Source organism: Podarcis cretensis (assembly GCF_951804945.1).
Source record: "Podarcis cretensis genome assembly, chromosome: 17".
In the NCBI taxonomy this organism is placed as follows: Eukaryota; Metazoa; Chordata; class Lepidosauria; order Squamata; family Lacertidae; genus Podarcis; species Podarcis cretensis.
Window position 1 is genome coordinate 12,001,761 of NC_137187.1, and position 15,788 is coordinate 12,017,548.

General features: G+C 43.5%; 1 protein-coding gene across 3 annotated transcripts in view; it reads right to left on the reverse strand.

Moving 5' to 3' along the window:
- Positions 1 to 15,788, reverse strand: part of NRG1 (neuregulin 1) — a 521,720-nt gene that overhangs the window by 273,761 nt on the left and 232,171 nt on the right. The window lies entirely within an intron of this gene.

Sequence of the window (15,788 nt, forward strand, 5' to 3'; positions counted from 1 at the left end):
GAATAAGCTTTCTTCCCAGTTATTTCCCTATTGCCATATAAAATATTCTCAGCTTGGCTGTTCCCTGCTGACATACTGACAAATAGCTGGTGTCGTTAATAGAGTTCTGAGTCCATATGGAAGAGAAGCAATGTCCCAGGCCTCTCCGCAAAGCCAAAACAGTGAAGCCAATTGCCTTTGTCGGCATTTAATGTCCAACTTTTTAGTTAATCTTTAACAGCTTAAAATGTTAAGGTGGAAGAAAGTGACACTGTCAGATTTGGGGTGGCAGCAGTGATATTTGTGAATACTATAGGTCCCCTTTTCTCTTGAGCTTCTTTAAACTAGACTAGTTCTATTACCTGGCAGGAACCAACTGAGCACAGCTACACGTTCCACAAAAAATAGGAACAATAACTTCAATCTGTGGTAGTCCGCACAGTTCAGATAAACAAAGTAATGAAAGTATATTCAGCATACTCAAAGTGGTGTAGTGGGTACTGGGGGAACTGGGCGAAAATCCTCACTCGGCCAGAAAGATCACTGGGTTCTGCTTAACCTTTCTCACGAAGATTATTATTAGGATAATAACAAACTGGGGTATGGGAAACAAACTGTATGGATAAGAGATACTGGATCTAGCAAATGGGAAATACAATTTTAAACAATGAAACAGCTTTCAGTGATCCTGCTACTTTTAAGATAAGTTGAATTTTAAACTCAGGCATTGCTACAGGGACTGTTTAAAAGTTGGCGCCTCTCATGTAGAACTATATATAACAAAGAAGCCATGATTGCCCCTGAAAATGATATCCCTGTGTTTCCAGTTCCCTTTCCTTCCACAATGTTTAATGCAGCCTCCCATAACCTGTTGACCTCCAGCCCCATCCAGCATAAGGTCAATGGTCAAATAATGGGAGTTACCAGGTTGGGTACAACGTGCCTTGATTTGCAGGAGGAGGGTGACAACTGCTGTTCCGCCTTAGGCTGCAAAATATCTTGTGCAGGCCATGAAGTTTGAAGATTCATGGAACAGATGTGTAAGAGTTATTATACATGATGTAGATATCTTTAAAGGCTCTGGTACAGAGATTCATTTTCATAAAACAAGGAAGACTAACCCCCAGTTTGGGGGCGGGGTTCATTTGGTCCCCAAGCAAGTTTTTCCGCTTCCTCAAAGATCCCATCAATTTTGCTGGCAGCAGCACCTTTTTTAAAAAAGTAGACACACAACACTGGGGTGGGCAAAGTCCAGTGTCTTGTTGGGGAATGCAAATAATCCCATCCCTGGTCATCAAACTGATAATATGAGGAGCAGTGAAGGAACAATAAAAACCACTCCTCTCCTGATTGGCATGAGGAGGAGGGACTCTCTCTGTGTGTGCGCTCACCCATGTGCCTCCTGTGCATGTTTATGTGTGTGCACATGTGCATTTGAGAATGTAGGGTTGCCACACCTGCATCTGGTTGCACTCACTCCTGGCATGCAGTCTCTGGAGGGTTGGCCAAGGGTGAATGTTGCCCTCAGGCCAAATAAGGTTAGTCACCAATGCCATAAAGCAATAAAAGAGTCTTCTCTGCTGCTGCTACCACGACCCTAGTCCTGAACCGATAACAGTGATTTCAAATGGAAGAGAAAAGGGAGAAAGTCTTTGTGAAAAAAAAAAAAAGTATTTGCAACCACTTTCCCTTGCTCTCCCGTACAAGAGTGATAAAATTAACTAGACTTACACGGCAGCAGCTTCCAGTCAATTCTATTTCCGAAAAGATTTTTTTTTAAAGTATGAGCATGCCAGAGAGGGGGAGCTCACTCATGTTTTTTAAATGTTCTTAAAATGTAGAGACATTGCTCTTCTGTGCATGCATATTTAAGTATTAAACATGCATAAATACAGCAACTTTAAGAGTTGCATATAGTGAATATTCATCCCCTGTGTATTTAAAAACTGCCTCTTGAATCTGTGGGTGGTATTCAACTAAATTTTACTCAAAAGATGAATCATTGAAATTAATGAACATGACCAGGTTAGGTCCGTTAATTTCAGAGGGACTATACTGGGTAAACCTTGGTTGATTAAAACCTCAGTACCAAGCTACAAACAGGGACGCGGGTGGCGCTGTGGGTAAAACCTCAGCGCCTAGGACTTGCCGATCGCATGGTCGGCGGTTCGAATCCCCACGGCGGGGTGCGCTCCCGTCGTTCGGTCCCAGCGCCTGCCAACCTAGCAGTTCGAAAGCACCCCCGGGTGCAAGTAGATAAATAGGGACCGCTTACCAGCGGGAAGGTAAACGGCGTTCCGTGTGCTGCGCTGGCTCGCCAGATGCAGCTTGTCACACTGGCCATGTGACCCGGAAGTGTCTGCGGACAGCACTGGCTCCCGGCCTATAGAGTGAGACGAGCGCACAACCCTAGAGTCTGGCAAGACTGGCCTGTACGGGCAGGGATACCTTTACCTTTACCTTACCAAGCTACATGGCTTAAAACATAAATATGAAAGTTGGTTTTTGTTAACGTTGGATGTTATACATCTCCAGAATGTTCCAAACTTGTATAAAGCTGACATTGAAATGAGAGCCTCAGTGTGTGACTTAAACTGAAAACATATACCCACTTACCCCATACAACTCCATGGGTCTTACATCCGAGTCTTCATGTATAGGATTTCACTGTTATTTTCTTGGATGAGCTCAAAGTAGTTACCCTAATCCAGTGTTGTTTCTAGGAACTCAAGGGTTCCCTCAATGAAAAGATTGCCAGGGGCAGATGAAATGCCTAAAAGATAGTCTGTCTACTGTTATCAATCTCCTCTTGCACTGACCAGCTGCAAAAGGGTATTGGACACATTCTAAATAGTACTTTCAATATGTAGATAGACAGACCTAAGGGTTTTTTTGTGTGTGACCATACTCACCAGTGGTACTCCTTATTTTTGCTGCCCGTGGAAGCCCCTTTGTGCTAGTGCCCACAGAAAAACTGATGTGGAAAGGCTTACCTGAAGGTAGAAGTTTTGAAATGTAGTAGTCTAGATTGGGAATATTTAGCAGGACAAAAACCACATGGCAGGACTTCAACCACATTAAAAACAGCCACCAGTGGCACTGGAGAACAGCGTGGCACTGGAGAAAACATATGCCTTTCTATGCTCATTTCAGAGTTTTAGAATATTTCATACAGCTTGAAAAATATATTGGTTTCCCTATGGTATTTCCAGGAGCATATTTTTTCATCACAGATACCACAACACAACCGTCACGTTCCCCTCAATCTGTCAGTTACCTTTCACACACACTGGATTATTTTCATCAAATGCAATTGCAGTGAAGTTTGCACACAGAACAAGATTATTACATTATAACCATTGCACAAATGAACCGGGCACATTCAGGTACCCTAACACATAAACAAATGTTCCTATGTATCAGGGCTGGTGGCCTGGAGGCAAATAGATAAGCTGGGATGGGCAGTCCAAGACCAATTTAGTCTGTATCCAAGGGGAAAGATGCTCATAAAGGGGAGTCAGGCCAGAGTCAACAGCAGTCAGTGTTACTTGGGGGACGCAGGTGGCGCTGTGGGTAAAAGCCTCAGCGCCTAGGGCTTACCGATCGAAAGGTCGGCGGTTCGAATCCCTGCGGCGGGGTGTGCTCCCGTCGTTCGGTCCCAGCGCCTGCCAACCTAGCAGTTCGAAAGCACCTCCGGGTGCAAGTAGATAAATAGGGACCGCTTACCAGCGGGAAGGTAAACGGCGTTTCCGTGTGCGGCTCTGGCTCGCCAGAGCAGCGATGTCACGCTGGCCACGTGACCCGGAAGTGTCTCCGGACAGCGCTGGCCCCTGGCCTCTTAAGTGAGATGGGCGCACAACCCCAGAGTCTGTCAAGACTGGCCCGTACGGGCAGGGGTACCTTTACCTAAGCTGGTAGGTGCAATACCCCTCTTTGGCCATCTGCAGTGGAATCACTGAACCACAGCAGAAGTAGGCCAGCAACTCCCTCTCCTGGCATGCAGGTCCTTCTGCTAGAGTCCCAGAGGCAAGATCCTGGGTTTCCTAAGTTTACAAGACCATGGAAATGTTGCTATGGCAAAAAACCCATCCCTGTACTGTACTCACTGGCATGATGACTCCTTGTGTTCCATAGTATCTGATCTCACTCGCTTTCCTTACCCTTGCCTGCTGGAGACAGGATATGCCCAAGGGCATGTATTTAAAAATGATCTCATTCATATCCAACGTGAATATACTTAAGCCACTTGAGAGAGCAACATAAAAATAATGTGAGATATATAGTCATATACTCTTTGCCTCTAACACTTGTCTGCAAAATGCTTATCATATGGGATAATTAAGAAGAAACGTGTGATAAGAATGTGATAAATGGTTGGCAGAGGCTGTCGTTTTAATATATGACACAATAATCGGGCTTCAGATGTATATCTAGCTTTCAGCCATGAAATGTAAAATACTGCCTGCTGTTTCCTAATACTATTTGCTTTTCCTTGTTTCATTGGTATGCTCCTCTTCTTCCTCCCCCTCCCCCCCACCCCCGTTCTTGGTCCGCCACTCCCTTTAAAGCAAAAAAACCCAGAATGCAGAGGTGGTACTGAAGCTGTAGCAATATAGACTTCCCCAGAGCAAGTTTAGGCAGACGTAGGAGCCACACCTTGGTATAAAGACTCAAACCATGACAATGAAGACCCAGCATCACTCATCTCATCAAGTCAGGGCAAAGAACTGGAAATGGAGCCCATCTGAGTGTTGCAACTTGCTTTTTTGCTGTTAGCAACTGCGTCTAAAGTTCAGGAGCTAATTTATAGCCAAGTAGCAGGACAAGGAAAAGAGAAAGAAGAGAACATGTGGCTCAGTACGGGATTATATCCAGAGCAAGGTTTGCTTGGTACAGATTTCTGGAGGCCAAAGCAATGTGTGGATGGGAGGAGTTTTTGTCTTAAAATTTGCAGGTTCACCTTTTCAGGCTCCCTGTATAACATGGGGCTATAGTTGAAACAATCTGCTCCACAAAACTGTGCCAAAGAACATGCTCCTGAAGTGTGAATATTTGAGATTTGAATATTCATTGAATGTTTTCTGTCAAGCATTTGACATCAGAAGATGCAGTGGCAGTCAGTAATGGACATTGCCCTGACAGGCAGGATGCAGTGGCTTTTAGTACAGTATAGTTTCTAGAAGAAAACAGCCAGCATTTGATAGCTGGGATGTAAAAGGATTCAGTACTGGACAGTCTCTGGCATGTAGAAGTCAGTATTTGATAACCTTTGCCAGCTGACGTACATTAGTAATCAAGATTCGACAGTATCTGACAGCCAACATGCAGTAAACAACAACATTTGACAGTATCAGACATGTAGCAATCAACATTTGATAGTATCTGACAGCTGGCATGCAGTGGGAGTCAATAATTGACAGGACCTGATAGATGAATTGAAGAACCATTTATTTCATTTTGTATTAACTTCCTTTCGTACAAACGAATATTACCATCACTAATGAGATCACCGTGTCTATTGGGGTTTCACAAAATCTATTTGGGATGTCAGACTGTAATCTCATATGGATTTTCAAGCCTCAAATTCAGAAAGCCACAAAACTGTATTTAATTATACACTGGTTTTAACTTCTGTCTTCCCCTGTCCCAAAAGTCCAATGCAAGTGATATAATATTAGCAATAACAATTAAACTACAAAGAAGTGAAATATAGTAACTTAAAATAATACCCGACTACTTAAACTTAACCACCAAATGGCAGTACCAGTGGATCTTTGAGCTTTGGCAAACTTCCAGCTTAAATGATTTTGCACTACAGTAGCCAACAAAAACAACTGTGTGTACGTGATCTTGCAACCTGAACATGGCATACAGGTGGGATTAGTAAACAAGGAACATAGAGTAGAAAAATGGTCTTTATAGGGCTGAAGCCATATATACAGCTCTGTCAGAAGTAGACTATTGCCATGCCAGCCAAATCTCATCTGGTTTATGCTTTGTTCTGTTCTACACCTCCTCTCTCTTGGACCTGCTAGCAGTAGCACCAACAAATACAAGATGGGAGTCCGTCCATTATTTTGTTCTGAATATACCTGGTATTTTTTAAGAATGCTACTCGACAGCTAGTTAGTTCTACTATGGTCTATTTTCAAAGCTAATCGCTTCCCCTGATGGGCTGTTGACAAACTCAGGTTCCTCATCTCTTCCCATCTAGAATAAAGGGTAAATACAGTGGTACCTCAGGTTACATACGCTTCAGGTTACATACGCTTCCGGTTACAGACTCCGCTAACCCAGAAATAGTGCTTCAGGTTAAGAAATTTGCTTCAGGATAAGAACAGAAATCGGGCTCCGGCGGTGTGGCAGCAGCAGGAGGCCCCATTAGCTAAAGTGGTGCTTCAGGTTAAGAACAGTTTCAGGTTAAGAACAGACCTCCGGAATGAATTAAGTACTTAACCCAAGGTACCACTGTAAAGGAAAAGACTGGAGCACAATCTCTTGGATTGCATGTACAACAGGAAGGTTTCTTGCCCACTTGTGTCTCAATGCCTCTTCCTACCCCACACCCCAAAGTATTTCAAGCTACATAAAGGTGACAGAGAAAGGGCCTTGGTATCTGGAGAAGCCGGGTGACATTTCCTTGGGGTGGGAGGTTTGCCAATAACCAACCCCTGTGCAGATATTCAAGTTCCATGTATTATTTTATTTCACCAGATACTGTAAAAACCTTTCCAAAGGAGAACGATTGATGGCAGAAAGAAACCAATAAGCAGTTTTAAATAACATGATGCCTTCCCCCTCAGGTTTTACCTTTTCGATCCTTTTGTATCTGATCATGTTCATTATGCAGTTATGTCACTCTGACATGCACTGCAAGTCTGTACGGGGTTCCATTCCAGCATTGACCTATTACACTACCAAACAATTTGTTGAAACACCTAACAGACACCAAATTTAAAGTTTGCTTTTAAGGAATGCTGTGGGTTGGAATTTCATTCCTGGACGAACAATGCAGGGCCGGAACCAAGAGGCGAAGAGGGCCCTGACATGTACTGTTGCCAGTTTATTTAGCCTGAGTCATTCTTTGAGAGGAGGAATGCTAATGACTCAAGATTTCACTGATCCAAACTGGCATTGACACGGAGATTAAGAAAATAACAGCCTGAATGAGTGGGAAAGACATTAGAAAGGAGGAAGGTCCCACTACAAACCAAGTTCAAACTCCCTCTGAAATCTGGACCTGGCTCTTAATGGGTTTGCCATCGATGCTGACAGCCAGTTCTGCTTGACATTTCCCCCCTTCCCTATGAAATTTGCCCTTTTGAACGAGCTGCTGGCATAGACGGGAGACAGGAAACAGCTTGTAAGCTTCATCCTTAAAGCCTGGCCACTGTGCCATTTGCCACTGGGATGCATCAGAGTTACGCATTGCCAAAAATAGCCTTCGTGTCGCCATAAAAAAAGGAAGAGATGTTACCAATTTACATAACATTTTCACATGGTGATTTAAATGTATGAGGCAAATTTAGAAATGGTTAGTATAATATAATAATCTCACCACAGAGGGAAAGACATCAGGTGCTAGAGTGCCTTCTTGTTCTGCTGATCATATGAAATGAATGAAATGAAATTTATTACAGTCCCAGACCAGATTCACATACCATACTAAGTGAACAAAAAACACAATAGAATTAAGTTTTAGTTAACAATCAAATAGAAGGGACGCAGGTGGCGCTGTGGGTTAAACCACAGAGCCTAGGACTTGCCAATCAGAAGGTCGGCGGTTCGAATCCCCGCAATGGCGTGAGCTCCCATTGCTCAGTCCCTGCTCCTGCCAACCTAGCAGTTTGAAAGCATATCAAAGTGCAAGTAGATAAATAGGTACCACTCCAGCGGGAAGGTAAACGGCGTTTCCATGCGCTGCTCTGGTTCGCCAGAAGTGGCTTAGTCATGCTGGCCACATGACCCGGAAGCTGTACGCCGGCTCCCTTGGCCAATAAAGCGAGATGAGCGCCGCAACCCCAGAGTCGGTCACGACTGGACCTAATGGTCAGAGGTCCCGTTACCTTTAGCTTTACTTAACAATCAAATATAATAATAAACAATACAAATATGACAGCTGTGAGAAATGTGGTTTAGGTCTCAGTCTCTAAAATATTATCTAGGGTTTGCATCTGAGGCCTTTGTAATAGCACAGCTTGTTCCCTGAGTTTTACGGCAGCTGTGCAAAATTTGGCCACCCTTAGTGTGATCTCTGGATCCTTATCCTCTATCAGGGATTTTAAGCATTGCGGTTCAGACCCACTTGGAATTTTCTGTATAACAGGGGTGAGTGCATATCCTCATAAAAATGACATGAGAGCAAGACATGAGAGACGGTTTCCACCTCTATCAGGCTGCAGGGGCAGACTTGCTCCACATATCTGCCCTGCAATAAGGCAGATGGCAGCACGTTGGCTGATCATATGCTGCTCACTATTGATAAAGGACTTCAGGGCTCCTTATCTCCATTTTATGGTTTCTTATATTTAAACCAGATGGGACTGGAAAGCCCTCAAACACAGGACACCTTCAAATAGAGGACAGTCCTCGGTAAAGCAGTATATGCTGCCACTTCATGCCTCCTGGCCTATTGTGAAGTAGAACTCCCATTCACTCTGTGGCAGGGAAGGATGTCCCTACACATGTTTAGCGATATCCAGGCCTTAAGAAATGGGCTTCCTTGCTGCTGATCCCCTCCCCACTTTTTAGGATAGGTTTGCTAGGGAAGGGGTGGGACTTACAGGTAGGACTGTCTGTAGGACAGTAAGACTCCCAATATTTTTCTTCACAAAAGGCAGAGGACCTTCTCTGTTGTGGCACTCTCCCTTTGAATTGCCCTTCCCATCAGATGTCAAGGAAATGAGCAACTATATGACTTTTAGAAGTCATCTGAAGGCAGCCCTGTATTGGGAGGTTTTTAATGTTTGATGTTTTAATTTGTTTTATCTGTACAGTAAACCACCCAGAGTGGCTGGGAAAACCCAGCCAGATGGGTGGGGTATAAATAATAAAATAAAATAAAATAAAATAAAATAAAATAATAATAATAATAATTACTACTACTACTACTACTACTTTGTGAGTCAAATGATAAGCAACTGTATGTACTTTCTACCATAATGAAGTTTCATTTATGTTAACAGAATATGCACCTGCAGAACGCATTGAATACTTGTCTACCCATTAATTGATCAAGACAGCTCTGAAAATATTTGGTAGAATCTGGACATAAGCCAGTGTAGATCCACAAGAGAGCCCTAAATCCTGAAGCAGTAGATCAATCAGTTCCTCCTTTTTAAAGAAGTGGCACTGAGTTATTAATTGTTCTCTTTGTATTGGCATATGCTCATTCCACATTTAAGTTTTATGCTCAAGTGACTAAATGAATCCAGATGTACACATTTCAAGCTTTTGCTGTTTTGCTAGGTTTCTTAAGTGGAATAATGGTGAAGGGATGTTTAAGAATGCAGATATCTTGTTCACAAAAGGGGAAAAAATCCTGATTATTGTTGATTGTAAGTTAAGGAGTTCTGCTGTTGACAATAATAGTTTCTGGAAACACCTCATCTTCTACATTACTTATGTAGATAATGGAATGATGTAAGACTCTTTACCGCTGCCAAAAATAATATTAAATCTGTAGATGTGCTAAAATTGGAAAAGATACATATTCTACAATGAAAAGTGCTGCAATAACAATAGCAAACATGATTGCTAGCAGAGATAGCGGTGACTTTTTTTTTTGTACGATTATCCTGATCTTAGAATTTCTAAATCTTGAGTCCAGAGAATGAGGTTTTGAGCTAAATGGCAGAAAAATGCTTACTGACATGGCTCCCTTCCCCCTTCCCCTGCACATATTCCTTTTTACTGATTCTGAGCCTGCTGTAAGGAACTGGGACTTCCTGAACTTGTGGTGACCTGCCTGCTTTTTCTCCCTCCACAAAGAATGCCACACGTACACACTGCACATGAATCTTGTATTTAATGCCTGCTGTTCTTTCAGCATGTAATGCTTTTTCTTTCCGCTCCAGAATTCTAGAATAGAACCTCTTCCAAATCCAGACATTCTGCGCTAAATCAGAGACACACAAAATGATATGGCATTGTTCAATTAGTGCTGTGCCAAAACAATCTCCTAATCTGCCCCCCTCCTCCAACTATTCTCCATCAATTAATGAGAAACGATACTGCAATCAAAAATTATCATAGGGGAGATAATTATTTTTTTTGGGGGGGGGTTTTGAAATTCTCATGCCTTACTTTTGGGTTTTGGAAGGGTCCTTTTTTTCATTCTGCCAATAATGTTCCCAGTGGTCTGCACTCTGCAACCTTCACATGTGCCCATGCTTAAAGACTATCATGAGGTGGCTTCTCCCATGGGGCTTTTTCAGATCAGGAATAATGAGGAGCCGAAGAGGCTTCAGAGTACTGGGGACGTGTTTGCTACAAGAAAAACACACTCATCAACTCCAGGGCTGGCACAAGACAGCTGGGCACCTGAGGTGAACCACAAAATGGAGCCCACCTGCCACCAAGGAAGGAATGAGTGAAGATCTACATTAGGAGCAAGAGGGAGGGGATCAGGGGAGGCCAGGCTGTCAGAGGGGTGGTGGGCTGGCCTTCTCTGAATCACGCTGGGTGAGTGCAGACCCCAGAAGACCCCAGAGGGCAGCCCTCACCATTGCATCCGTAGGAATGGGAGGAGACTAGCAGCGCCTCCTATTTGCTGAGAGGCCGTTGTAAAGGCAGTATGGGGAGGGGCTACTGAGGAGGCCACCGATCTGGTGTCCAGGGAGCATGCCACAACAAAGCAAATGTGTTCTTTGGAGGCCAGATCTGCTGCCCGAGGCAGTTCGCCTCACCTTGCCTCATGGGTGGGCCAGCCCTATCTATGGCCACCTTAGCTCAACTCAAAACCCTGCACCTACCCAAATGCTAAAGAAATTCTCAAGTCCCCTGGGAATAAGGGGCAGAAAAATAGAAGCCTCTTTCACAGAGGAAGCAAACATCCAACAAACGGGAGGCCAGATTTTGACAGCACCACCTCAATGTGCCAGATGCTATGGTGGGTGTGGGGGAATAACAAAACACAAACACACACACAAACACAGAGGATGAGTATCACTTTCGTGTCTGGCTTGGGAGCTTCCAGATGCATCTGCCTGCCTGATGTTAATAACACAATTGCTGAACTAGATGGGACTTTCCACCTTCCTTTTTTTAAAAATAATTTTTATTAACCGGCCAATCAAATCAAATTAAATCACATCACATAAATTCCGAATTACAAAGCCGAATTTTAAATTTTGTTGGGGGGACCCATATTTAAAGATCCGAAGGGGGATTCTGATCATCTTCTTGCTATTGCGTTAATGTCCAAATCAATCCAAATCAGTCCAAACAGAGTTCATAATTCTATCCAGTCTTATCTTGCTGTTTCCACATTACATCTTGTTCATATATTTTCTCGTTTTTCTTTATGATCTCTTCTGTTAATCTCCTTAAACCGATAAACACCAATAATAATCCTGTGTGAATTTTCCGTTCTTCCAATCCTCAAATCGAGATGGTTTCCATATATCACCACCTTCATAGATAACAGCGCTCTTTCCATCATTAATTACAGAACTGTCATTCTTAAGTCCCACTGAGGAGTTTCACCCACAATATAAAAACAGCTCTATTTCTCTATTTCTCCTCTCAGACTTAAGTCCTCCGGCAGAACTTCCCAATATGGCGACGGCATTTTTAACTGCGTCATTCCAAAGCTCTTATACATTCCACGCTCTTCTTAAAACATGCTTTGGTTCGAAAGTTTATCTCCACACAGCCTTAAATCCACAGCTTAAGTCCTTAAAACGACAATTCTGACTCGTGAGGGGAGGGGATTCTTGTTTAATCACATAAGGAAAGAAAGGAAAGTTTCCCCCCCTCCCCCATCAGTCATTTGCCATACCGTATCTTGGCGTATCTTCTCATGTTTTATTCTTGTCTTGTTTTATCAGAGATCTCTTCTGTTAGCAGTCTTTACTCCCCCTCCTTCCTTGAGATATGTGCATTCCTTCATCCAAATTGTTTCTTTTGAAGTTCTTGCAGCTAGTGGCGCGGATCAGGGATGGCATCCAGGAGTGCCAGAATCCCACAGGAGGGCTTTGTGCCTAGTGCCCCCATCCCCACAAATTCGGGGGTGGCATAGGGCACAGCAGGCAAGGGCAGTCCCCCCCACCATCCTGGGCGTGGGGGGTAGGGAGGCTAATTACTCCCATCATAGCCTCCAAATTACCTCGTGTGGGTCGGAGAGATGTTATTGTCAGCCATCTTCCAATGCGCCCCCTAGTGGCCCCCTCGGGACTTTCAATCTAAACCAGCCAAGCCATTCTGATGTGATCTTAAAATATTCCCCATATTAGAACAATCCACTCCATCGTTTTTGGTGGCCACTCAAGATCTTATTGGTCTCCTGCGCTGCTTGGCAAGGTAAACGGGAGAGAAGAACAGGATAGTGCTGTGTAAAAGAAATCCTATTCCTCTCTGTTTTGTATTATTTCTAAGGGAAACTATGCTCAGATTAAAATCGAAAAAGTCTCTCTCCCATTTATCATGTAAGGAAATGATCAAGGGAACGAAGCAACTCCTTTCTGTTGAAATGCTGCAGTGTTTGGGACTTTTTATTTTACAAAAAAGGTGACATGATAGAAGTTTATAAAGTCATGAATTGCACAGAGAAAGTGTATAGTAGAAAGTTTTTTTCCTCCCTCTCTCATAACACTAAAGCTTGCAGACATCCAATGAAGCAGAAAGTTAGAAAATTCGGGACATATAAATGAGAGTACTTCTTCACACAGCACATAGTTAGACTGTGGAAATCCCTCCCACAGGAGGCATTGATGCCATCCAAATTGGATGGCTTTAAAAGAAGACTGGACAAATTGATGGAGGATAAGGCTAGCAGTGACTACTAGTCACAGTGGCTATGGGAATTAATGCCAGTGTACTGGAAGAAGCAAAGATCACCAGTGTCGAAGCAATGATTCTTCAACATCAACTTCTTTGGACTGGTCATGTTGTGCTGATGCCTGATGATTGTCTTCCAAAGCAACTACTCTATTCCGACGGACGACTCTGGGGTTGCGGCGCTCATCTCGCTTTATTGGCCGAGGGAGCCGGCGTACAGCTTCCGGGTCATGTGGCCAGCATGACTAAGCCGCTTCTGGCAAACCAGAGCAGCTCATGGAAACGCCGTTTACCTTCCCGCCAGAGTGGTACCTATTTATCTACTTGCCCTTTGACGTGCTTTCAAACTGCTAGGTTGGCAGGAGCAGGGACCGAGCAACAGGAGCTCACCCTGTTGCGGGGATTCGAACCGCCGACCTTCTGATTGGCAGACTCTCTCAAGGCAAATCTTTTTTAAAAAGTAGTATAGACAGTGACAATTGGGAAACTGTCAAGGGAACGAGCGCTCCAGTTGGAGAACAGCCTTTACCAAAGGTGTCGTGGGCTTTGATGACACTCAAACTCAGGACGAAAGGGAGAAACGTGCTAAGAGGAAGGCACACTTGGCAAATCCACACCATGTTCAACTCCCACCTGGAGTTGTCCCCACCATGGAAGAATGTGCAGATCCAAAATTGGCCTCCACAGTCACTTACGGACTCACTGCTAAAACCCTGTTTTGGAAGACAATCTTACTTGGCTATGAGTGATCACCGAAGAAGAAGAAGAAGAAGAAGAAGAAGAAGAAGAAGAAGAAGAAGAAGAAGAAGCTCTGACTCCACAAATGGAAGCAATGTTTCTGAATACCAGTTGATGGAAACCCCAGGAGGGAAGAGTGCTCTTGTGCTTTGTTCATGCTTGAAGGTTTCCCACAGGCAATCTGGGTAACCACTGTGAGAACAGGATGCTAGACTAGATGAGTCTTTGCCCTGATCCACTAGGCTCTTCCTATGTACTTATGAAATAGAGATAATCATTTGCCCTCTTTTCCTCCAAACTATTTTGTGGTATCCCAGACATATCCAACAAATACAGAGAGATATATATATATATACTCTCAGTCTTTTACTACCTTACTCACAGAAAGAATGGAACTTTCATAACATTTTATGCACCCAGGAGCAGAAATTTCCAATAAAGAAAAAGATAAATCTACAAGTTATTTATAACAATGTATTGTATAATCTATTCTATAAAATTGCAGAACACCTCTGCCGATGAGGCACACTCTGTTCTGCCCCTTTGTGCAGTCTGTTGATTTCCTTTGGACAACTCAGGGAGGAAAATACCACTCATTATAAAAGAGTGGTGCAGGCTTGCTATCGGAGGGTCTACAAAATCTTTCAATTTTTCATTACACTCGCTTTGATCCTGTAATAGCATGTGGATTAAGGAATGCTCCCAGCGGTAATCTGCTGCAGAGCTGCCATGGCTGGCTAGCAATCTTTAACAGACAGCTGTATCAGGGTGGGGTTTTTTTTTTTTTTGGGGGGGGGGGTTGTTCCGAAAAACAATTTTCAGAAGAACCCATTAAGAGGTGCATTATGTGGACTGTAGCAGTGCCCTATCTCCTACACCATAATAATTCTTTATGGCCAGAGGTTTCCTTCCTTATATGAGAGGAGAGACTGGATTTTCTCAAGAAACATTTTTTTCCACCCTGCTCAGGGATTCCCTGCAAGTGAACAGCACTGACATCATCGGGAAATTCTTTCTTTTAACTTACACAGTCTGTGCATAGGAGGGCAGTCGTTGATAGCAAGGGAAGGTTGGCAAAGACAGAGGGAGGGGCTCTGCTAGGATTTTCCAGGGAAACACTATAGCAGATGGCCTGATCTTCTGATAAACAGTGGTGCATCTGCAGTCCGACTGGTGGGAGGATATTTTTGGAAATCTCTGCTCACCCAGGCTTGTCCAATATTTTTCTTTTCCATCTCACCCCATTCCTTTCAGCTTTCCTGGTGTGTGTGTGTGTGTGTGTGCTTGTGTAAGGTATGTGTGTGTCAAGCTGTTTCGTTGAACCCTGCAGGAAAATTGCTTCCCCTCCCTCTGCTACCCGGCATTGCTGTTCAGAATCCTCCGGTGCCGTGTTTGCCACATCCCTGCACTATAATATCAAAAATATTAGGACAGTGCTGAATATTAGAGCAAGTGTTGTCAGGGAAACAAGAATGGCACAGAACTGCTCTCTTTGTAAACTGAAAAAATTAACTTTGCTTTCATTCAAATGAGCCGTGCATCACTGCAGCCAGAGAAATTACAAAACGTAGGCTGAATTGACTCTTGTCACTATACAATTTAATTCAATCACAATATGCAACAAAAGTTCAGATTTCTATTAAAACAGCAGCCCTCTTGGATGGAAGAAGGAAAATGTAGCCTTACGTTTCTATGTTTGTGCCCTTACTGTTCCCTCCAGATATTGAATGCCAAACTCAGTAATGAAAATTATTATTGCTCTAATTCTTATAATTTACTGAGGGCTTATTCAAACCCTGCAGCTTCAGAATTTTGTTAAAGCCCCTTACGTCGGCACACCTTGAGATACTTTTCTGCCAGTGATAACATATAGCCATAATGTCAGGGGTATGCTGGCACAAGTTTATCCAAGAGACAGGGGTGTGGGGGGAGATATACAGACATATACCAAATCCTATTCTGCCTCGGACCATGCTGCTAGATCTAGATTCACACTAATTCCACGCAGAGCTACAACAATATATAAATACCCAACAGGGAGACAGATACGCTGATGTCAGGGAATGTGGCAC